The sequence below is a fragment of the Eleutherodactylus coqui genome, chromosome 4, assembly GCF_035609145.1.
Source record: "Eleutherodactylus coqui strain aEleCoq1 chromosome 4, aEleCoq1.hap1, whole genome shotgun sequence".
NCBI classification, from domain to species: domain Eukaryota; kingdom Metazoa; phylum Chordata; class Amphibia; order Anura; family Eleutherodactylidae; genus Eleutherodactylus; species Eleutherodactylus coqui.
The window spans coordinates 281,149,381-281,173,473 of record NC_089840.1 but is presented as its reverse complement, the minus strand read 5'-3'; the positions used below and the strand labels follow the sequence as shown (position 1 = coordinate 281,173,473).

Sequence of the window (24,093 nt, the reverse complement as noted above, 5' to 3'; positions counted from 1 at the left end):
GTCTTCCAGTTGCTGGAATAGAGCATCAATGTGGTCCTGGGTCGGCAGAGCCTTGAGGCATTTTTTCCAATCCCAGTCTTCATCTTCCACCCGCTTGGGGGGGGGGGGGGGGATCTGGGTGGATAGTCTAAGTGTTGATATTTGACTCTCTCTGTTACTGGGTTCCCCCTGGTAATTGACCCCTAGGTCGATTTGGGTTTTGTTGAGGCCCGGGAGTCGGTCTGTCTGGGCCTCTTCTGAATAGCGCTTTTTTAGCGGCAGTGGGTCACTTTGCTGCGGCTGAGACGTTACTGTAGCTGGCTTGTTGGGGTAAGGGTAAGGGCTGTTTGCGGAGCCCATGGTAGGGCCTCTCTGCCCGGAGTACAATTCTGAGAAACTGCGCGGAGGTGGGGAGCTGAGCAGTGACGTGGAGCCGTGCCTTGGTGGGGAGCGGGCGCTGGTCTGGGGTGAACCTTGTTGTGGGGGTTCTCCCCCATTCTCTGTGTGCTGCGGGAGTCCCTTATTTGGTTTCTCTCCTGCACAGGGCTTACTGCTCGTAGGGGTCGTTGCTGTCTCCTTCTGTGGCATTAGGGACCCTTTGGACAAGTGGGGCTGATGTGGGCCTCTTTCCTCCTGTGCTGCTTGCTTTTGCTCCTCTTCTCCTGAGGGTTTCTCCATAGTTATGTGAGGGGGGCTACGTGTGCCCCAGGGGACCCCGACTCTGGGCTGCTTATGTCTCCCCACTCCTCTGTAGCTGGCCTGCCAGCTGCACTCACCGCTCCTGCCACCTTGGATGCTGTGCCTCTGTCCCGGCTTGCCGCTACTCCCCTCCCCCCCCTCTTCACTGCCGCTGGCGAGTACCTGGGGTTCACTCCCTGCCGTCTCGGAAGCTGTGCCTCTGTCCCGGTTCGCCGCTCCTCTTCTCACTCCCTCCGCGAGGCCGCTGGTGAGTACCGGGGATTCGCTTCCCGCTGCCACAGGTTCTGAGTCTCCGTCCCGGCATGCTGCTCCATCTCTTCTCCCCTCCGTGCGGCCACCGGCGGGTATCGGGGTATCTCTTCCCGTGGACGATTCTCCGCTGTTTTCGCTGTGGAGAAGTGTCCTACTCCTCCATTAGCTGGCCACGCCCCCTCTGCTTTATTTTTTTAAACATTTTTGGGGTGTTTTTGTTTTTTAAATGCTGCTTTTCACAGACTCTCCAAAACCTCATCTAAAGCTCCTCATGTGAATGTAGCCTCACTGCAATGTGATTAACTAATGTAGATATAAGGAGAAATGCACACATTAAGAAGTTCTTGTATTCTGTGTATCCTTGTGTGTTGGAGGCTTACTGATCCCCTCACAGTGATGGTAGAGCTCTAAAACATACCAGCTGTACACAGAGATAGTGATTACAGTGCAGTTACCTCCAGTATTAGTGATTACAGTGCAGTTACCTTCAGTGATCACAGGTGATGTGTCCTCTGATTGTGGTCATCCATTTATCTTCTTTCTCTGGGCCTAGACCGCCATGAAGACTTCTTCCAGCTACGACTAGTCCCTGCACACTCTGTCCATCCTGACACTGCCCCAATTAGCCTCTCAGTAACTCCCCTATAGTACTAATGCATCTTCTGTGGTCTGACAAATTAGTAATGTCTCTTTCCCTTTAATTAAGAAGTCCCTTTGTGCCTTCACTAAGCTGTAATGCTGCCTTTGTTGGCCCACTTAGTTATAGTGCCCCCTATGTATCACCCAGAGTGGCTTTGTTCCTAGCATCACCTGACTCAGCCCCCTCTCCATCCTTGCACCCAGCATGTCTGGGGTTTGTGGGACAAGTCAGGTAATGCTGTGAACAGCGTGGCGCTATGTGGCAGTCCTGTCAGTCAGGAAGACAGAAGATGGCTGATAATGGTGCTAATGAACTGGGGGTCAGCAGTGGGGGCCGAGCAGTGGGGTGTGGAGGGGGTTGTGTTGGGGCTCAGCGGGGCTGCGGAAGGGAAGAGGGGGGAATGCCCGGTAATTGTATTATTATAGCGGATTTTGTATGATGTTACATTGTCTCGTCTTCTTCCCTTTCAGGATCCTCGGCTGATATCTTCTATATCAGATAATTATCCTGATTGACCTGACAAGGATGGAGAGGAACCGGGACAAGATGGCGGAGAGTTTATTCACCCTCACGCTAGAGATACTCTTCCAGCTTACAGGAGAGGTGAGAGCAGGGGCGTACCTAAAGGCTCAGGGGCCCGGGTGCAAAAGTTCAGCTCAGGGCCTCCCCCACCCCCTGTACCCATGCCTAAATCCTGCACTACAGGAAAACTTGTTTGTAGCCCCTTGGGCCACTCTCTCACACCGCTCTTTACCGCTATTAGCACGGCGCCCCGAGCGTCATGCTAACCACCGTACAATGCTCCCATTGACCTTAATGGGGTTACTCAGACCTGAGCTTGAATGCAGTGTTCCTAATGCCGCGATTTTCGAGAGCTGTCTGTTCTATTTTTGTGTTTTTTAACGTACCTCCTCACGCATCACAATGGTGGGGTGCATTTAGAAGCGCTGTCAAATGTTGTACCATGCGGTCAAAAACTCCACTAGAGCTTGCAGTAAAAATGCCACAATTTAGAACTGCGTTTTCTGAACGCATGTGTGAGAGCGGCCTTAGGGTGTGTTCATGTTTTTTGTTATACTTTTGAAATAAAATAAAAGAATACATTTTAAAAAACTGCATGCGGTATTCAAAGACCACATACGTTTTTAAGATGCCGCATACACTATAAGAAACTGCAGGTGTTTTTGATGCATTTTTTAATTGTGTGCAAAATGTGCAATTATATACAGTCTATACAGGGAGATGCATAACTATATAGCAGTGATGGACAGATAAGGTAGATAGATAGATGAGAGAGGTAGGTAGATGAGAGTGTGGTAGATGGCTGAGAGGTTCACCATCTTGTCTGTATTTTCTGTATTTTTATAAGCTGTGAAGATGCTATATTGTGTCTAATCTAATCCTCTGGGGGAAGGGAACATCGCGCCCCCCCCCCCCCCCTCCCTCCACGAGAATTGAAGCAGCAGTGCTTTGTGTCCAAAAACTGGTCAAACTGGTTTTTAACCAGTTGAAAACCTATCTAGGAATGCCTTTATGTAAAGGGACAGTAAATGGCTGGTTGGAGAGAAACACAGGAAGTATTTCCTTCGGACAAGAAGTCAACAATGAATAGAGCATGCTCAAGGGAAGCTCCTCCCGGGTAAATGATCTCACAGCTACCTCACAAATACCTCCCTATGAGAATGACCTACCAGCACACAAAATCATGTAACTGTATCCTAAATTACCTAACTTCCTGATTTAAAACCTTATATAAACTTTTACCCGCCTAAATAAAAGGAGAACCTTGGCACACATGATTTAGACGTGTGCTCTTTTAAAAGGGTCTCCAGGCCTGTACATTATTCCTATCTAATATGGCACCCACAGTATATCGAATAGCGAAAATTGCACTAACAAGAGAGATAGGTAGGTAGATGGAGAGATAGATGAGAGAGGTAGGTAGATGGATAAATGACAGAGATAGGTAGGTAGATAAATGAGAGAGATGGGTAGGTAGATAGATGAGGTAGGTAGATAGATGAGATAGGTAGGTAGCTAGATGAGAGATAGATAGGTAGGTAGATGAGCGAGCTTGGTAGATAGATAGATGAGAGAGAGAGAGATAGATGAGTGATAGGTCATTAGATAAATAGATGAAAGAGACAGATAGGTACATACCCCGGACCAGTTCTCTGTGTGAGGAGACCAGCAGGCACAGAGATGCTGTACACTGTGCAGAAGTGCATGGGTATGACATCATCATCAGCTTCCTTGCACACAAAGAGGTTGATTTCTGTATGCGGTAGCCCACAGTGGAGTCTGACCCTGTGCCCGGCCGGCATCTGCTCGTACCTGTCTATTCTGTTCTTCATCTATACTGTGGATGGTCCACATGACTCGCTGTCGGACATGCACTGTACAGCTATTTTTCCTCAATTTTGTTCCCCACACCGTCGCTAGGTGATGAATTGGAATCTGTGACCTGCCTGCTATGTCAGTTGCGGATGGACCGCGGGTCGAGCAGCTTCCGTTGACTTAAATGGAAGCCATCCATGCAGACATCACACGAAAATGAAATGTGCTGCGATATTTCCTCCGCTCGTGGAAACCGCAATTTGTTTCCGTAAGTGTGCAGGAAAAAGCGTTTTCCCGTAGCATGCTATGGATGGTATTTGGTGCAGACATCGGCCATGGAGTCCTTAAAGAGGTTGTCCCGCGCCGAAACGGGGTTTTTTTTTTTTCAATAGCCCCTGGGGTGTGGAAACAGAGGCTTCCCAAAGACATGATGGCGGCGAGGCCATTTCCCACCAACGCGGTTACTGTTAAGGTACATATTACCAGTCTGACTGGGGCATGCAGTGTTGGCCGGAGCCCACCTGCATTAAGCATGACATTACTACCTTAGCTGTGTTGGGCAATGCAATGGGATATTTTTATGTACCGCCGGTGGGTTCCAGGGAGCCACCCATGCTGTGTGTCCACAGGGAATTATAAATGCATCTGTTTCCACTTGTAAAGAACCACAGTCAGACTGGGGCATGCAGTGTGGGCCGAAGCCCACCTGTATTAAGCACAACATTACTACCTCAGCTGTGTTGGGCAATGCAATGGGATATTTTTGTGTATCGCCGGTGGGTTCCAGGGAGCCACCCATGCTGTAGGTGCACACGGAGTTTAACCTACATGTGTCCACTTGTAAAGAACCCCAGTCTGACTGGGGCATGCAGTGTGGGCCGAAGCCCACCTGCATTAAGCACGACATTACTACCTCAGCTGTGTTGGGCAATGCAATGGGATAGTTCTATGTACCGCCGGTGGCTTCCTGGCACCCACCCAGCAGTGGGTCCACAGGGACTTCACAATAGGGAGTTGTACCTGCCTGTGTCTATGAATTAAAAACCGCGGTCTGACTGGGGCATGCAGACACCTTGACAGAATGAATAGTGTGTGGCACATAGGTTCCCCATTGCTATGCCCACGTGTGCAGCTCCTGATGGCGGTGGCACAGGATTCTATTTCTCATTGCTTCTGTACAGCATTGTGGGCTATCGCCCCGCCCCTTTTAAAGAGGGTCGCTGCCTAGCCGTGCCAACCCTCTGCAGTGTGTGCCTGCGGTTCCTCGTCATGGCAGACGCACTTCTAAATAGACATGAGGGTGGTGTGGCATGAGGGCAGCTGAAGGCTGCCCAGGGACACTTTGGTGTGCGCTGTGGGGGGGAGGGGGGGCGGTTGGGCAGCATGTAACCCAGGAGAAGTGGCAGTGGAGTGTCATGCAGGCAGTGATTGTGCTTTGTTGGAGGTAGTGTGGTGCTTAGCAAAGGTATGCCATGCTAATGAGGCCTTTTCAGAAGTAAAAGTTTTTGGGAGGGGGGGGGGGCACTCTTGCCACTATTGTGGCTTAATAGTGGGACCTGTGAACTTGAGATGCAGCCCAACATGTAGCCCCTCGCCTGCCCTATCCGTTGCTGTGTCGTTCCCATCACTTTCTTGAATTGCCCAGATTTTCACACAAGGAAACCTTAGCGAGCATCGGCGAAATACAAAAATGCTCGGGTCGCCCATTGACTTCAATGGGGTTCGTTACTCGAAACGAACCCTCGAGCATCGCGAAAAGTTCGTCCCGAGTAACGAGCACCCGAGCATTTTGGTGCTCGCTCATCTCTAATTATGTCATAAATAGGAAAAGTTCATAGGTCCCAACTTGATTATTCAATTCTAGCACAAAAGAATTGGCGTCAAAATTTTACGTGTGGAATGTAATTTTTTCACTTTCCGGTGTCATAGAAACGGGAAATTTGGCACGAGCATTGATTATGTCATAAATAGGAAAAGCTAATGGGTCCCAACTCCATTATTCAATTCTATGCGCAAAAGTATTAGTGTCCAAATTTTACGTACATAATCTAAATCTCTCACTTCCCAATGTCATAGAAACTTGAAATTTGGCACGAGCATTGATTATGTCATAAGTAGGAAAAGCTAATGGGTCCCAACTCGATTATTCAATTCTATGCGCAAAAGAATTAGCGTCCAAATTTTACGTGCAGAATGTAATTTTCTCACTTTCCGGTGTCATAGAAACGGAAAATTTGGCACGAGCATTGATTATGTCATAAATAGGAAAAGCTAATGGGTCCCAACTCCATTATTCAATTCTATGCGCAAAAGTATTAGTGTCCAAATTTTACGTACATAATCTAAATCTCTCACTTCCCAATGTCATAGAAACATGAAATTTGGCACGAGCATTGATTATGTCATAAATAGGAAAAGCTAATGGGTCCCAACTCGATTATTCAATTCTATGCGCAAAAGAATTAGCGTCCAAATTTTACGTGCGGAATGTAATTTTCTCACTTTCCGGTGTCATAGAAACGGAAAATTTGGCACGAGCATTGATTATGTCATAAATAGGAAAAGCTAATGGGTCCCAACTCGATTATTCAATTCTATGCGCAAAAGAATTAGCGTCCAAATTTTACGTGCGGAATGTAATTTTCTCACTTTCCGGTGTCATAGAAACAGAAAATTTGGCACGAGCATTGATTGTGTCATAAATAGGAAAAGCTAATGGGTCCCAACTCGATTATTCAATTCTAAGCGCAAAAGAATTAGTGTCCAAATTTTATGTATGTAATCTAATTCTCTCACTTCCTGATGTCATTTTATATAAAGGAAACGTCGCATGGTTGCCTCCACATAGTGTTTCCTGGGTAACGCAGAGAACTATGCAAAATGGTGAACATATGTTTTTCCTCAGTATCTCTAAAGTAACCACGACTTCATAAGATTTTCCGTGTGAACACCAGATAAACACCAGTACCAAATTAACTCGGGCGAAGCCGGGTATATCAGCTAGTCACTATATATGTCCATAATACTGTCCATAGCAAAAGTTAATCAGACAGGCGGCTGTATCAATCACATGTTCCTTATTCATAGCAGACACTTCTCTTTTTCTCTCAGTCCTTCGAGCAAGATGTTGCAAGTTCCTTAAACTGCCAAGCTAATCGCCGTTCTATCCTGTTCCTCTTTGTAATTTTCCAAGACACAGTCTTCTCCGCCTTGCAGAAGCCTTTGTCGTATCTGATATGATTTTTTAAGAATGCATATTACGTATTTTGAATATTAGGTTTTTTTGTTACAAAGCATTGCATAGAATTTGATATAGATATAAAAACATATAGCAATATATACACGTGCCCTCACAGAACAACAGAACTGAGGAACACAGATGTGAAGAGCCGACATAACTGCCGGACCAGACTGGGAGGACTCTAGAAATGTCTGCAGGGATATTTATAGATGTATCTCCCCATAAACAGGATTACATGATAGTGAAGAAGACTTCTAGTGATGGTTGTCAGGCCCCGGTGTCTGATGGATGGGGAAGACCCCTGAGCCCAATCACAGGGCCTCCACCTCGCCCCCTGATACTGGAGGAGATCAATGAGCAGAAGATCCTAGAACTCACCAATAAGATGATTGAGCTGCTGACTAGAAAGGTGATGCTGCTGGGAATGCTGGGACATTATACAGTAACGCTATGGCAGTATAACGTGTCTGGGTGATTATGGTATCATTGTGTTGTCAGGTTCCTATAAGGTGTCAGGACTTCACTGTCTATTTCTCCATGGAGGAGTGGGAGTATTTAGAAGGACACAAGGATCTGTACAAGGACATCATGATGGAGGACCACCAGTCCCTCCCATCACTAGGTAATAGACAGGACTAAATCCACACGGCCTTTATTATTTGTATGTAGAGAATAAATTCAGTGGCTGTCTGTGTGTTTTCTGCAGGTAGATCCAATAAGAGAACAGCAGCGGAGAGATGTCCCCGGCCTCTTCTTCCACAGGATGATCAGGTAGATGGAGAGAAGGTCTCATGAAATCTTCCCTCTGGTCTGTAGGACGGCTGGGAAGGTCTTGTGTTCAGTCTTATTATATGATTGATACTTGTGTAATGAGAAAGCTGGAGATGGCAGGATTACAGCCACCGCAGACACTAGATCTCCGCATCTTATCACTATTTTCTGGTTCTGGAGACTTCTGATTGGAATAAAGAAGCAACAGGTTGGAGTTATACAGGAGACCTGCAGCTATTTGGCCCAGATCACTACTGCTGTCATGTCATTCCGGCTCCTCATACTAATTAATGACCTTTTCTGGCCATATAAAACCTTCCACACGACTTCTCCAACTGTGTGATGACTTTTACAATATTTATTTCACAGCTGGTGAAACTGGAGGAAGATCCGATCCCTATTGATGCTACAGAGACACATGTGAGGGGGTATCAGCCGTGCAAGGAGGGGATTCCTACAGATGACCCCCCAGGTGAGACTGCATGTAGAGAAGAGTCTGTGTTGTCGGGGTTTTCAGCTGTATATTCCCTTATTCAGTCAAAATCTTTATATATATAAAGGCAAAAGCCCTCACTCACTGACTGACTCGCCACTAGTTCTCTAACTTCCTGATGTCGGACAAACATGAAATTTGGCACAACGGTTTTTTAGTCCAAAATAGGAAAAAGAGTCATTACTCGATTATTCAATGTTAAGTGCAAAAACTAACTTTCCCCCTATGTTATATTACTTCCCGGAGTCGTACAAGCGTGAAATTTGGCATGAACATTCTTTGGGTTGTAAGTAGGAAAAGTCAAGGGGTGGCAAATTGATTATTCAATTCTAAGTGCAAAAGTAAGTGCCCTTATGTGTAATGTAACACATAACACACGTATGAACTGCACAAACATGAAATTTGCCACAATGATTCTTTATGTCCCAATGGGGAAAGTAAAGGGGTTGCAACTTCAATATTTAATTCTAAGCGTGAAAAACTGAAAAGCCGCCATACATTACATAGTTCTTTTCTCAGAAACGATAAAGCCTAGGGAAATGATTTATATACTGAGGAGAATCTAACTGATCTCTGTGTATATATACTCAGGAGAATCTACCTCACCTCTATGAGTATATACTGAAAGGCTATAAAGTACATAAGGAAGCGGCCATGCACTGCAGGGATGGAGCCTCTAAGGCTAAGAAGGGGCTACAACCTCCAGTCTGGGGGTAAATTTGAATAAAAAGGGGCGTTACCTTTAAAAGTAAAATCTGAGGAGAGTGGTAGAGGTTGCACATTCTGCAGAGGGAGATTGCTACATACAGTCTGAGGAGAATCTAACACTCCTATATGTGTATACATATTTTATTCCTTGGTTTTCAAGTAACTATGACTTCATTTTCCCTGCAAACAACATGTAAACACCTGTAGTAAATTAACTCGGGCGAAGCCGGGTATATCAGCTAGTATATATATATATAAAGATGAAAACACTCACTGACTAGCCATTAACTCTCTTACTTCCTGGTGTCGTACAAACATAAAATTTGGCATGACCATTATTTTGGTCCTAAATAGGAAAACTAAAACATTCACAACTTGATTATACAATGCTAAGTGCAAAAGTGAGTGACTCCCTATGTTATGTAACTTCCCAGTGTCGTACAAGTGTTAAATTTGCAATGACCATTCTTTAGATCCTACATAGGAAAAGTAAAGGGGTCACAACTTAAGTATTCAATTCTAAGCTTGAAAAAATCTGTGATACATAAAGCTTAAGGAAATGATTTGTATAATCTACCTCATCCTATGTGTATATACTGAGGAGAATCTACCTCACCTCTATGTGTATATACTGAGGAAAATTTAACACTTCTCTGTGCATATACTGAAGAGAATCTAATGCTTCTCTGTGTATATACTAAGGAGATGTTGGCACACTTCTCTGTGTATATACTTTCGAGAATCTACCTCATCTCTGTGTGTATATACTGAGGAGAATCTAGCTAACCTTTGGGTGTATATACTGAGGATAATCTACCTCACCTCTGGGTGTATATATTTTCGAGAATCTACCTCACCTCTGGGTGTATATACTGAGGAGAATCTACCTCACCTCTGGGTGTATATACTGAGGAGAATCTAGCTCACCTCTGGGTGTATATACTGAGGAGAATCTAGCTCACCTCTGGGTGTATATACTGAGGAGAATCTAGCTCACCTCTGGGTGTATATACTGAGGAGAATCTAGCTCACCTCTGGGTGTATATACTGAGGAGAATCTAGCTCACCTCTGGGTGTATATACTGAGGAGAATCTAGCTCACCTCTGGGTGTATATACTGAGGAGAATCTAGCTCACCTCTGGGTGTATATACTGAGGAGAATCTAGCTCACCTCTGGCTGTATATACTGAGGAGAATCTAGCTCACCTCTGGGTGTATATACTGGGGAGAATCTAGCTCACCTCTGGGTGTATATACTGAGGAGAATCTACCTCACCTCTGGCTGTATATACTGAGGGGAATCTAGCTCACCTCTGTGTGTATATACTGAGGGGAATCTACCTAGAGAACAGGGTGCCAATGGTGGACTTGCCAATTCCGGTGTCTCTGGCAAATGCTATTCAAGCTACATGGTGCTGGGATGTGAGCTCAGCTTCCACTACAGCATGTTGGGCCCTCATGGTTCCCGCGGAGTCTGTTTCCAACAATTTGGTCAGTAGTGACCTGATGACAGCGAAGTCGAGAGGCGACTATTCCCTGCTAATCCTCCTTGACCTGTTGCAGCATTTGACACTGTAGACTACAAACTCCTCCTCAACATGCTTCGCTCTATCAGCCCTCCTTACTGGCCCTATTTCCTTTCCACCTCCTCTCACTGTTGGGGTGCCCCAGGGCTCAGACCTTGGTCCCCTAATCTTCTCTAAAGTCCCAATTGGACAAACCATCCGCAAACTCGGCCTCTAATTCCAGATCTACGCTGAGGACACCCAGCTATATGCCTCTTCCTGTGACATCTCAACACCATTCCTCCAAAATCCCACAGACTGTCTGTCTGCTGTCTCTAACACCATGTCCTTCCTCTTTCTCAAACAAAGCCTTTCCAATACTGACCACCTTGTGTTTCCACCCTCTGCTCACCGATCTCCCTCCAATATCTCCATATTGGTATCTGGCACCACTCCCAGACAGCACGCCCACTTCTTGGGTGTCATACCAGACTCTGACCTCTTCTTCAACCCCCACATCCAATGTTTGTCCCAAAAATGCCACCTGCTCCTCAGAAATATTGCTTAAATCTGGCTATTCCTCACCATGGACATGCTAAAGACACTTGTTGCCGCCCTCTTCCATTCCCAACTTGACTACTGCTACTTGCTGCTCAACGGCCTTTCCGCACCAGACTCTCTTTCTTCAATCTATATTAGACACACCAGCTAGGCTCATTTTTCTATCCACCATTTCTCCGATGCCTCTGAACTATGCCAGTCATTGCATTGGCTGCCCATCCACTGCAGAACTAAATTTAAACTCCTCACCCTCACCCATGGCACATCGCTTCCCTTCTGTCCATTTATCACCCAGCCCACATACTCCGATCCGCTAACACATGCAGACTAAACTCCCCACTAATACAAACCTTACATGCTCGCCTCCAGGACTTCACCAGAGCAGCACCCATCCTCTGGAAAGCTCTACTCCAAGGCATCTGGACAATCCACAATGCACAAAATTTCAGACTCGCCTTAAAAACACACCTCTTCAGGAAGGCATGCTAAATCTCCTGACCTAGTCCCCCTGCCCCTCCCTACCGCTCCCCACACCTTCCACCCTGCATATGACCTCTACCCCGGCACCTCCCTGCCGATCCACCCGTTTTCTTCCTAATAACTGATTTACTCATGTAATTCCTGTACTGCCTATATCGCCTCCACCTCGTTTGTTTCAAATTGATTGTAGAAAAACATGTAATTTGTTGTATTGTCGGTTTTCTCCTGTGCTTGAAAGCGCTGCAGAACAAGTTGGCGCTATACAAATAAAGATTATTATTTTATGGTCTGCTGAGGGTCATTCTGTAGGGTTCTGGCACTACTTCTCCTGTTCCTCCTTGCACAAAGGAGCAGATCCCTGTCCTGATGCTGTGGATAGTGAGTTCAGGACGGTCCTTCGCCGTGTGCCTGCAGGCTGCAACGAGCACAAATCAGTCAGCAGTTCTGTAATAATCGTGGAATATACAGCAATAAGCTATACAAGCAGTTATGTTATTTCCCCTTAATGTTTTGGTAGAGCCACAGGCGCCGTGTAAGGAGAAGCCATCCTCATCCTGCATTCAGCTGCTCCTTCCATCTGCCCCCAGCTGATACCCCATGCACTATGTCAGGGTCTCTGCAACACCCAATCACTCTATCAGACCTGGACCCCCGTCCCCAGTGCTGCCTCCGCACATGTGCAAGTACTATTATCATGTCCCTCTCCTCTGCTGCTGGAACCAGAAGGACTGGGCATGCTCAGTAGGAACTTCCCACATCTTGGTACAAATAACAGTCAGCTGGGTTAGTGAATGGCTACAAACATATGTGTGCCCACTGATAATGGCGGTGCCGGGCTTGTAAAGGCGTCTTTATTCCCCGGTCAGCAGCACATGATCAGCAGACTGTAGTTGCAGCGCAGTACAGGGCAGTTTACAGCAGGGGGCGTCAGCAGCTCTTATCCACGGCTCATTTGGCTCCTGCGCTCTGTAATCTTACAAGCTGTATGAGCGCCCCCTGGAGGTAGGAAATTACCATCACCGCATGGGAGGAAATCAGCGCAGAACACGTCCTACAATGTGGAAGTAAAAAAGTAAATTTATTGGGTAAAGTAATTGTCCCATTAGGATGTTATCAGTAGACTAGGCGCTCCACAAATTATTGTACCTGCAGTTAATGGGAAAACCCCTTTAACTATTTAATATTTTTACATATCTGAGCTAGAATAACTACGACAAAAAATATCTCCCGTTTTGGTGGAATAAATGTGCTAAGGATGGACGTCGCCCCTCGCTTGTTGTACTTATTCCAGACTCTGCCTATTCAGCCCCCCATGAATTTTTTTAAATGCCTGCAATCTGCTTTTACACATCAGCTACCGAACCCTCTCAAAACCTAAACCCACAGGAGGGGCGGGGCTTTCTGGCCTTAAGCCTCTATCCTTCTTAGATTGTTCGACTGGCACTTCCACAGGAAGTCTAAACAATGGATTAAGCTAGAAACGGATATTGTTGGAACTTCTCTAAAAACGCTGCCTTGGATTTTTCCCTCAGCCAGACCCCACAACAATGTTAACTTTTCCCTCTTTGCCCCCGTTTTTGCAATGTTCCGGCGGAGGGCCAGCCAGCTGCTGGTGAGACCACAGGCATATACAGCATGGCGGTCATGGTGGGGTGGGGGGGTGGGGGGGGTGCAACTGTTCCAGTTTGTTTGTAAATGTATTTTTTGTCCATCGGTACGAAGACACCTAATATTTTTCTTTGGTCAGTGGTGTTACGTGAAATAGTTTTTTTGCTATTAATATTCATACGGTGATTGTTCACTCAAGTCTGTAATGCGTTTATTGTTCAGCCCACATATTTCAGGCCGCATGGACACTCAAGGAGGTAAGTAATATAGATTGATCCATAGTTTAAAAGATATTGTAGAATATAACTCTTATTCACATCTTGTATAAATATCTCCTTCCTGCTGTGGCAAATATTCTGGCAGCATTTACAATTTTCTATGCCTCATCCAAAAGCGTCGTATATGCCCCTCACTCCCCCCCTCCACACACACATGGATGTACCTGGAATATGAGTTAGGATCTTCCAATTGGGTTGGTGGGAGGGTGCCAGTATATTTTTCAGTTTTATTTCTTGAGTACCACTTGAGGTCGACTGGGGATATTGTCAGATAGAAAGGGGTCACCTCGTAGGATCCCCCAATGTTTCGATAGGATGTTCCTCAGGTGGGAAGGTTGAGGATTAATGTGGATTCTGAACAATGTTTTGGAGTTCTGCTCCTCAGTTTTCTCAGGTTTCTGTTGTGGATTCTCTAACTGGTCTTGTTGTTGCGCTCTTAGCATCGCTGAACTCACCAGTACCCCTGGGTACCCCTTCTCTTTAAAACACTTCTTTTATACAATAGATTGTTCATTAACCCCTTAGTGACGAAGCCTGTTTGCACGTTAGTGACGGAGCCAGATTTTGGAAATCTGACATGTCGTTCAACATAGCATAACTCCGTGAAGGTTTTGCATATCCAAGTGATTCTGACATTGTTTTTTCGCCACATGTTGTACTTAATTTACGTTGCAAAAATAGAGCGATTTAATTCGTGTATGTTTATTAAAAGTACCAATACTGGAAAAAAGTTTTAAAAAATTATCATTTTTTTCACATTTTCAACTGTAATATGCGCAACCATACTGTACAAATTTTTTAAGCATATATATTTCCATCTGTTTACTTTATTCTGAATGCACATTTGAAAAACTTTGTGTTTTTTTTTTTACCATTTAGATGACGTACGAATTTAACATTAATTTTCAGCATTTTGAGGAACACTTTGTTTTCTTATAGCAAGCCAAGTTTGCAAAGGCTCATAGGTGTCACAATGATAGATACCCTCCTAAATTACCCCCTTTTTAAAACGACACCCCTTAATGTATCCACTTAGGGGGGTCGTGTGTATTTTGACCCCACAGTTTTTTTTCAGAAATTAATTAAATTTAGAGAAGGAAAAATAAAATTTCATATTTTTGCAAATATGTCATTTTAAAGACATTTTTTCCCTATAGTGCCCATGAAAATGAGGATTGATACCCCAAAATGGATCCCCCTGTTTCTCCCTTCTTCAGAAATATACTAATTGTGGCCCTAATCTTATATCTGGATGCACAACGGGGCCCAAATTGGCCCCGAGTAGTCTTTCAGAACCTAAATTTTGCTTGAAGGCGTTTTAGGCCCCATACCACTCTTGTAGAGCTCTTGAGCGGCTAAAACCATATAGAACCCCCACAAATGACCCCATTTTAAAAACTAGACCCCTTAACAAATTTATCTGAGGGTGCCCTGCCCATTTTGACGCCACAGTTTTTGAATGAATTCAAGCAAAGCAAAAGGAAAAAATAGTGATTTTCATTTTTTTGGCAATACTGTCAGTTTAAAAACAACTTTTTTGTACAGCACACACATGAATGAAGACTTGCACCCCAAAATGGATACCCCTGTTTCTCCCATGTTCAGAAATATACCCATTGTGGCCCTAATCTACTTAAAGGAAACATTGCTAGGCCTATAATGGAATTAGCACCCATTGGATTTCAGGGTACAACGGGATAAATTCCAGGTCCCATTGCCCACTTGTAGAGTCATTGAGCGGCCAAAACGATAGAGAACCCCCACAAATGACCTCATTTTGAAAACTAGACCCCTTAACGAATTCATCTAGGGGTGTACTGTGTATTTTGACCCCACAGTATTTGAATGAATCTAAGCAAAGCAGAAGGAAAAAATTACAATTTTCATTTTTTGGGGCAATTTTGTCAATTTAAATTTTTTTGTACAGTGTACATAGGAATGAAGACTTTACCCCAAAATGGATCCCCCCGTTTGTCCCGTGTTCAGAAACATACCCATTGTGGCCCTAGTCTACGTCTAGGACACGTGGCAAGGCCTATAATGGAAGGAACACCCGTTGGATTGCAGGGTACAACTGAATAAATTCCAGGCCCCACTGCTCACTTGTACGGAATAAAAATTGACAGGTTAAAAAATTCCCCCCCATCCACACCCTTTTCGGCGTTCCCCAAATCTTAGATAAAAGTAATAATGTTAACTGTGTGGTATTTCCGAAGACAGGGGTAATTACAGGGGCTGGTTGGGATGGGTATCCATTGGATAGCGCCGATTGCATTGCCGGGGGGGACTGCCCGCAGCCCAAGATGACAGCTCAATGCTGTCAGCTACCTGCGGGCACCAACAACATGAAGCTGTCACGTCCTCAGCTAAGAGGGTATTAATCCTAAGAAGACGCATGTTTCTACGTCCTCTAGGATTAAAGCCCACTTAGTGAGGACGAAGAAACCCGATGGGGCCGTCACTAAGGGGTTAAATTTTGGAGATTTGTGTGTAAAAAATAAAAGTATGGGGGTTCTGGAGAAATAATATAAAATGTGGCACTCGTTTGTTATTAAGTATACTTAATCTGTATAAAGAGCATGTGCAAGACGAGCATGCGCACAAAATTGCATCTAGAAATTTACCTCTGCTTCCGGTTAAGCGTGTACCGGGATATAGCTCAGCAGCTTTCTTCTGGATGCACGCACGTACACACTTCCGGTCGCCCCAGTTCTAAGAAGTACCTGATATTTTATCATGTCTCTGTGTCATATGCTCATGGGAGGTGGCAGATTAGTCAGTAAGCCCTCCGACTCGCGTTGCATCTCCTGTATTGTATCTATTGTCCTACGCTAATGGAATAAACACCAGAAGGTACCGACTCTCCAAAAGAAACCTGGAGGAACGGGTGATAATTTAGAGGCTAACCAGGATTCTTGAGGAGGTTCGCTAATGTCTGCAAACCCCTTATTCAAGTAAGTAAAACCTCATACATAAAAGAGCACAGGGTTTTTGTAACTTGTCTTTTTCACAATTTGTATGAATATTTTATATAGACATTTTCATAAAATATTGATATAATTGTAATGTTAATCTGTTTTATTCTTGGCAGATGACGACATCAGGAGCTCAGAGGAACATTTGATATCTTCAGGTTTTACAGTGGAAGATGATGGTAACATACAAGATACACACGAAGAGCCTGCCATTATCCCAGATGTACCCTCAGCCCTTCCCAGCAAACATCTGTCATCTGATCCTTTTATAGAGGTTCCATCTTCTAATTCATCACAGACTAGTAAGCAACATAACATTTACAGAAGAGATGTTGAAGAAGAAACAGTTGTCACAGGGAAGAAGTCATATTCATGTTCAGAATGTAGCAAATGCTATACCCAAAAATCATATCTTGTTAGACATCAGAGAATTCACACAGGAGAGAAGCCATTTTCTTGTTCAGAATGTGGGAAGTGTTTTTCTCAGAAATCATACCTTGTTGAACATCTGAAAATTCACACTGGTGAGAGGCGATTTTCGTGTTCTGTCTGTGGGAAATGTTTTACCCTGAAATATGTTCTTGTTAATCATCAGAGAATTCACACAGGAGAGAAGCCATTTTCATGTTCAGAATGTGGGAAATGTTTTACCAGAAAATCACATCTTGTTGATCATCAGAGAATTCACACAGGAGAGAAGCCATTTGCATGTTCTGTCTGTGGGAAATGTTTTACCCTGAAATATGTTCTTGTTAATCATCAGAGAATTCACACAGGAGAGAAGCCATTTTCATGTTCAGAATGTGGGAAATGTTTTACCAGAAAATCACATCTTGTTGATCATCAGAGAATTCACACAGGAGAGAAGTCATTTTCATGTTCAGAATGTGGGAAATGTTTTATCCACAAATCACGTCTTGTTTATCATCAAAGAATTCACACAGGAGAGAAGCCATTTTCATGTTCAGAATGTGGGAAATGTTTTGCTCAGAAATCATCCATTATTGAGCATCAGAGAATTCACACAGGAGAGAAGTCATTTTCATGTTCAGAATGTGGGAAATGTTTTGCTCAGAAATCATCCCTTGTTAAACATCAGAAAATTCACATGGGGTGAGGCGATTTTCGTGTTCTGTCTGTGGGAAATGTTTTACCCAGAATTCAGTTCTTGTTAATCATCAGAGAACTCACATAGGGGAGAGGCTATTTTCCTGTTCAGAATGCGGGTAATGTTTTACAAGTAATACAACTCTTATTACACATCAAAGAATTCACACAGGGAAGAAGTCATTTTAGAATGTGGAAAATGTTTTTTGAACAAATCACATCTTGTTAAACATCAGAAAACTCACACAGGAGAGAGGCCATTTTCATGTTCAGAATGTGGAAAATACTTCTTGTTGCACATCAGAGAATTCACACAGGGGAGACAACATTTTTATATTCTGACTGTTGTCAATATGTTTAAGACAAATCAGATCTTGTTAACTATAAGAGAACTCACACAGGGGAAAACCTGCATTTATGTTCAGATTCTTGGAAATATTTTAGCTATACATCTTGTTAGACGTTGGAGAATTCACACGTGGCAGCAGCCATTTTTGACTATGGACAACTTACACAGCGGAGAACCCATATTAATATATTAGAATCTGCTTGTCTTCTTAAGTTATTGTGATTGAAAACCTCAGCCGCCTCACGTGAACTTCTGTTACCGACCATCAAGATGATCTCAGTTGTATACTAGATTTATTAATATCATGACAATTGAAAAGTCATACAATTGGTGTTTTCCATATTATATAATTCAATAAACCTTTATTAACAATCAGCATATCATCCCTAACTCAAAAGTGGTTGCAGGTATTGAAAAAAAATGACTGCGCCAAAACTTTTTGGTTTCTCTTAGTTTTTTCCTGGATTACAGATTTGTAGCTGAATTTAGTTGAGAATTAAAGGGATTGTCCAGTTGTCAACTATTAATGGCTCATTCTCAAGATCAGTCATGAATAATAGATCTGTGGAGTCTATCACTGGGGCCCCTAGTGATCAGCTGTTCTCTGGGCCAGTGTGCTCAAGCACAGTCTCATTATTGGAATCGCAAAGCCTGTAAACTCCCTCTTCCTGCCTGATTCAATATCCGCTTTTTTTTTATTGCCAGGGTTTTATCACCCAGGCTGTTTTAGAGGTATTCGCCCTTTTACTTAAAGCAATTTCCTCTATGGCTATGATTAAAGCACTCCTTGCATTGCACAAAGTAGACTTTCTGACTGTAGGTGTTGCTTTTATCAGCTTTTTAAGAGGCCCCAATTGCAGTGTAATCCCTCAGACATCTTGTCAGCACAATGTGCAGAGTTTACAATAGTTAGTAGGATGATTAACTCACTTCTTAGAAGCAGTTTTCTTTTGAATGTACACTGCCGCTAAAGCTGGTGGAAACAACCCCGTGCTTAAGAGGAGTTCCTCTGTTGTGTCTTCTCTTAAATCTACTACCAAATTCCTGTGTGGCTCTCATGTGGCATACTCAAAAGCTTCTAAGAAGAACCATGTCTTCCTGGGTACGTCTGTCTTGTTAGTGTGACAATTTGCAGCTGATCGCCGGGATTATTAAAAAGGTTTTTAAATTTATCGGTCTACTTTTTTTCCCCCTGATTAAATATGTTCTGTACCAGATAGAGAATGCTTAGATTTCTGCGATGCACATACTTGGTAAATGCCTTTCATATTTCACAATTTTCACTAGCGCTCTGTCATATAAAGAGATTGAGAAAGTGTCCCCCCAGCTGTCCAGTATCAATCAGTTGTCGTTCAGGACAATAGAAAAGTTGAGCTGACAACCTTTGCCCCTTGATTCTACTCTAATGATAGATAGATAGTTAGATACTAGATAGATGGATAAAGATATGAGATGGGTAAATTATAATGTTCTAATCCCCCCTTCCTCTTGTGTAATTGGCAAGCCTTTGATATACAAGAGGACAGGAAATCCTTTGTCCCAATGTCAATACAAGTGGCCTTTTGACAGGTGATGCTGATTTGCTCTCCCCAGGCTGGTGGATGTTGCCTTTAGAGAGATAATTGTATTACCTCCCCATACCTCACCCCAAGCTCAGGAATTCCCCTCAAACTACGTAAACCCATACCTGGTTATGATTTCTGCCTCATGCCTGATATTCATGCATAGATAAAAGCATGACAAGAAATATGGCAGCCTATCTTCATGATTAGAGACCCTCCCACTGAGATATGACTGAAACTAGGGAATTACGATTTTTGAGTTCCTACAAATCCGACCCTCCCTTCTCTGTATGACCTCAGAGGGGTGGGGAGGTGTGTATTGGGGGACCCCACAGTTCTAACCGGTCAATCCATGGAGCTATATTTCGGTATATGGGTGTGCCTCTGTTCTGGATCCCTTTGGGCCGTGTATCCCAAAATCTGGTAACTTTCTTTTATTTTATTCCTGTTTATTTTTAGAATACTGCTGAGTGTTTATTGCCTGTATGTCCTTATTCTCCGCATGTAACAACCTTTTTGTATATCTTTATACATACTATATATTTTGGCACTACTAGATCTTTTTTAGAATAAATCTAGAATTTATCAGTTCAAGCCCTGTCAGTTTTAAAAACGAACCATATTCTCTGAAGATTGTATTAATAATTCATAAATCGAGTTCCAGTGTACCATTGACAAACTAGTAGTGGCAGTGTTTTATTTCTATGCGTATTGTAGAGCTCTGGAGTGCGTTATAATGGATCAGGTGGATGATTTGAGCCTTCACTTGGCATGCGTGCAGGAGCCCAGTAAAGCTGGGTACATATCAGCCTGTATTCTAACGACTTCAAGCTTGCAATACTGCTAGGGTGATTGAGGACTGAGGCGGGATCAATTGGCATCGTCCCTTCTAATGTCTTCTCCTGTCCAGTGTGGGACAAATTGGTTTGCAGTGCAGGGCCAGGCAGATTGCTGTAGCATTGTGGTCGTAGGTGATGGTCGTTTGTCCGCTGTGTACAGCATTCACAGCTTCTACAAATGAATGTCTGCAGTCTAAATTCACAAACCTAAAATTATCAACATAGTAATATAGTATGCTAAGCTAAAAAAGACAAATGTCCAGCCTATTAACCCCCTTTCCCCCCCTGTTGATCCAGAAGAAGACAAAGAAAAACTCTTGGAACTGTATGAGGTTTCACTAACCGTAATGGTCACATTTATGGAATACAATTGAACTGGATGAGAGCGACTTTTTCATCTCTAAACATGGCAATGTGAGCTTCCGGTTCTGACGCCATGCTTTATGGTATTTATTTTTGTTTCTATTTTTATTGTTGGTTAGTGTTCTAAACTCTTCCAAAACTTTGCTGTTAAAAAGTAGTTATATAGGGACCTTTGGTCTCCGTCGGATAGAATTTACTGGGTAATTTAAGGTTGGTGGTTAATGGTTTTTTAGTTGGAGTGGTGTCTTCAAGTATGAAGTCCTCTAAGGGCTCTCTCAGTTTTATAACTCTACAGTATGATCCCTCAGGTGGGAGTTTGTTCTCATTTAGTGAGTAGAATCTATTTAGTGTCAATTTTCTTACAAAGTAATTAAGGTCTATAAAGAGTTCGAAAAGATCAGGCTCGCTTGATGGACTTAAGGACAAGTCCCTGGATAGTAATTCCACTTCTTTTTTTCAACATGTATCCAGAGATATTGAATATACCCAATTTTATCGGTTCGTCGTTGGAGTTTGTATCTTCCGAATTGTTTTTAGATATTTTAAATTTCTGGCGTGTTTTTCTCCCTGTCCGTTCGCCACTTCTTCTCCTCCTTTTTCTGATCTGTTGTGTGACTGATAAAAGTGAGTAATTTTTGAACATCCCATCGGGTTGTTCCAAATGGTTTTGAGTAGTGTTTTTCCTTTGGGGTTCAGGGACAGCACAGAACTCCATGTGACCCGGGTGTTGCTTATTAGACCCTTTGTTTCTGAAAGTCGAGGGGTTGTCTCCCCTAAAAAAGATGTTATCGGGGAAGTAACATGATTTGTATTGTTGGTAATCTCAAATGATTAGCTAGTTGGAAGGATAGGATCAATATTAATATTGGTTCTTAGAGGGGTATTTTCCTTACTTTGTAGGAAATTGATCAAATCTGATGGACTTCCTGCGATATTCTCCATAGCTGGTGGTTCTATATCTGAATATATTGGGAATTGGGTGGGTTAGTTGAAGAGTTAGTTGGGGACGGATTATTAGAAATAATGGAAGGGAATGTGAGTTTTAAAGGTAAATTATTATTTAATGGATTAGAATCATAAGTGTTTTTTTTAGGGTAATTATATCTTCTTCTATTGGCTCTCAGTGCCCTTTCTTGGGTAGGGTTTCTTGGGTATCTGTGCTTCCAAGTAGATTCTCTTGGGATGTGTCTGAATAATGGTTCAGAATGAAAAGGGTTGTAATGATATCCCTCTAGTCTGTTTGGCCATCTGTTGTTTATTTTTATGATAATATTTTAAAGGTTCCTTATAAATTGATAATAAATTTATCTTTTTATATACTGTGAGGGATTAGCGTCAGGATAAAGGTAGCCGCCTGGGCATCCACGGCCAGAGACAGTGACATAAGGAAATAAAGTTCTTTATTCCAGGCTTCGCCTGGGTTTATTTCAGCAAAACGACGTAAAACAGGCCTTAACTCCAGGCCAACAGAAATGAACATCTGCTCGTCTGAGCACTCACTATACATAGATCGGTCCTGACTACTCACTGTCAAAAAACACGGCTTGCTGCGCACAGCCAGTCTGGTCCTCAGACCTGCAGAGGTCTCACCACACTCAAGCCCTGCAGGCCCAGGTTTTTATGAGGCCTATTACCAGCCTCACTTGGCACACGGGAGTGGCCATCCCACCCTTCGCTTTGACCACTCCAGGAAAAGCCGGCCCGGACTATGCGGCTTGGAGCCACTTTGTAAAACTACACCGTGTCAGTAACTTAGAGACAGTCAGGGATGAGCCAGGTTTTTCCAATGGGATTCATATAGGGCTAACGTGCATATAATCATAGAGCACTCACCTGGTGCCGCGCAGGGAAAATCAGCTGATAATCCCCGCCGACACCGATGTCCAGGAAAGCTGTGTATAAAAATCTTTATTCCCCCATCTTCGCTTCACGGAGAGCAGCGAAGAATCAGCAAACAAAACACCCGGTTCGGTGCTTGGTACAATATTCGTATCAGAAAGAAAAATAGCTATCTTTGCGCTCGTTGGGAAAAAGAATTTATTTAGAAATAAACAGCGACGCGTTTCGGCAAAATATTACCGCCTTTTTTGAGTTCAATTACATTACTACAGAAACATACATATATACAATACTAAATACACGCTTACTTAATACAAGCCGGCTGCCTAAGTGCCGATAACAATCAGTGGTGTTTGTTCCGGGGGGCGGGAACGCTCCTCGCAAAGGGACGTACACGTCACGATAAACGTAACGTATGCCGTCAGAACGTTGGTACGTGACATGGAACGCATCTGCGTCCCATGTATTCCAAATCAACTTTATTGACAGCCGGCTGTCAACGCGCAACTCTGCAATTAACTGGCTAATCGCACACCTTGCTAAAATCGGCACGGTTTTGTAGCGGTTTTTCATAGCATGAGACGTCTATCGGTAACACGCATCGCTGCGTTCCATTGAATCCACCAGAAGTAACACTAATCTGACCGGAGGCACGTCAGGATTTATACTCCGAGACTCACATGATACGCCACACATACACGGGGAGGTAACCTTTATTTGTATATATTTGTGTCATTTGTAAAATGTTTTATGCTTGATAAAGGCTTCTTAGGAAGCCGAAACGTGTTGCATAATAAACTTACTGAACTTTGAAAACATCTTTCTACATCTGATTCACTATACGCCTTCTGGGACTGAGGGGAGCCGCGGACCTGGCACCCCTGCAAAGTAAGGTATCCACCATAGCCATATTGCTGGAGCGCCAGGAGGTCTTTTTTATACTGTTGTCTAGAACCTTTTCTTGTTCTCTGGTATCTACATACCTAGAGCCAGCTTGTGACGCTCTCCCCAGGGATGTCGTTTTGACCAGCACTATTGGATTCCATCCATTGAATACAATCAAGGTTACTTTTTGCATTCTAGGATTCTTGATGTTTCGGGACACCAGGAGGGTCCCGTTATGTCTGGGTGCGTCCCAGACGTTGTTTGAGAAATTCTTTATATCTCAATAATAATTTTTCCCCCTAACCATTGGAGCGCTATCATTCTGCTTCTTGTTTTGTTTTTACCTACAGAAATATTTATACCAAATATGCAAACAAGAAATTCCATCCGCTTGGGGCATCACATCTTCTTGAAAAATGGAGCAAGTTTACCGATTTAGGGCCAGACCCCCCGCATATGGCAAGATAAACCTAAAAGAGATCCTAAGCCCTGCCCACATCCGGTCATACCCTGTTTCCCTGAATTTTTGAGGATGCAAAATGATTTTTCTGGCTTTTTGAGGATGCTTGAAATATAAGCCCAACTCCAAAATTATGCCCTGCTAACAATTAAAAAAGTCAA

The 24,093-nt window shown here is 43.5% G+C and overlaps 1 pseudogene; it reads left to right on the top strand.

Annotated features, from left to right (window-relative positions):
• Positions 1-18,359, top strand: part of LOC136624397 (gastrula zinc finger protein XlCGF26.1-like) — a 30,249-nt pseudogene extending 11,890 nt beyond the window's left edge.
• Positions 18,360-24,093: the final 5,734 nt, after the last annotated feature.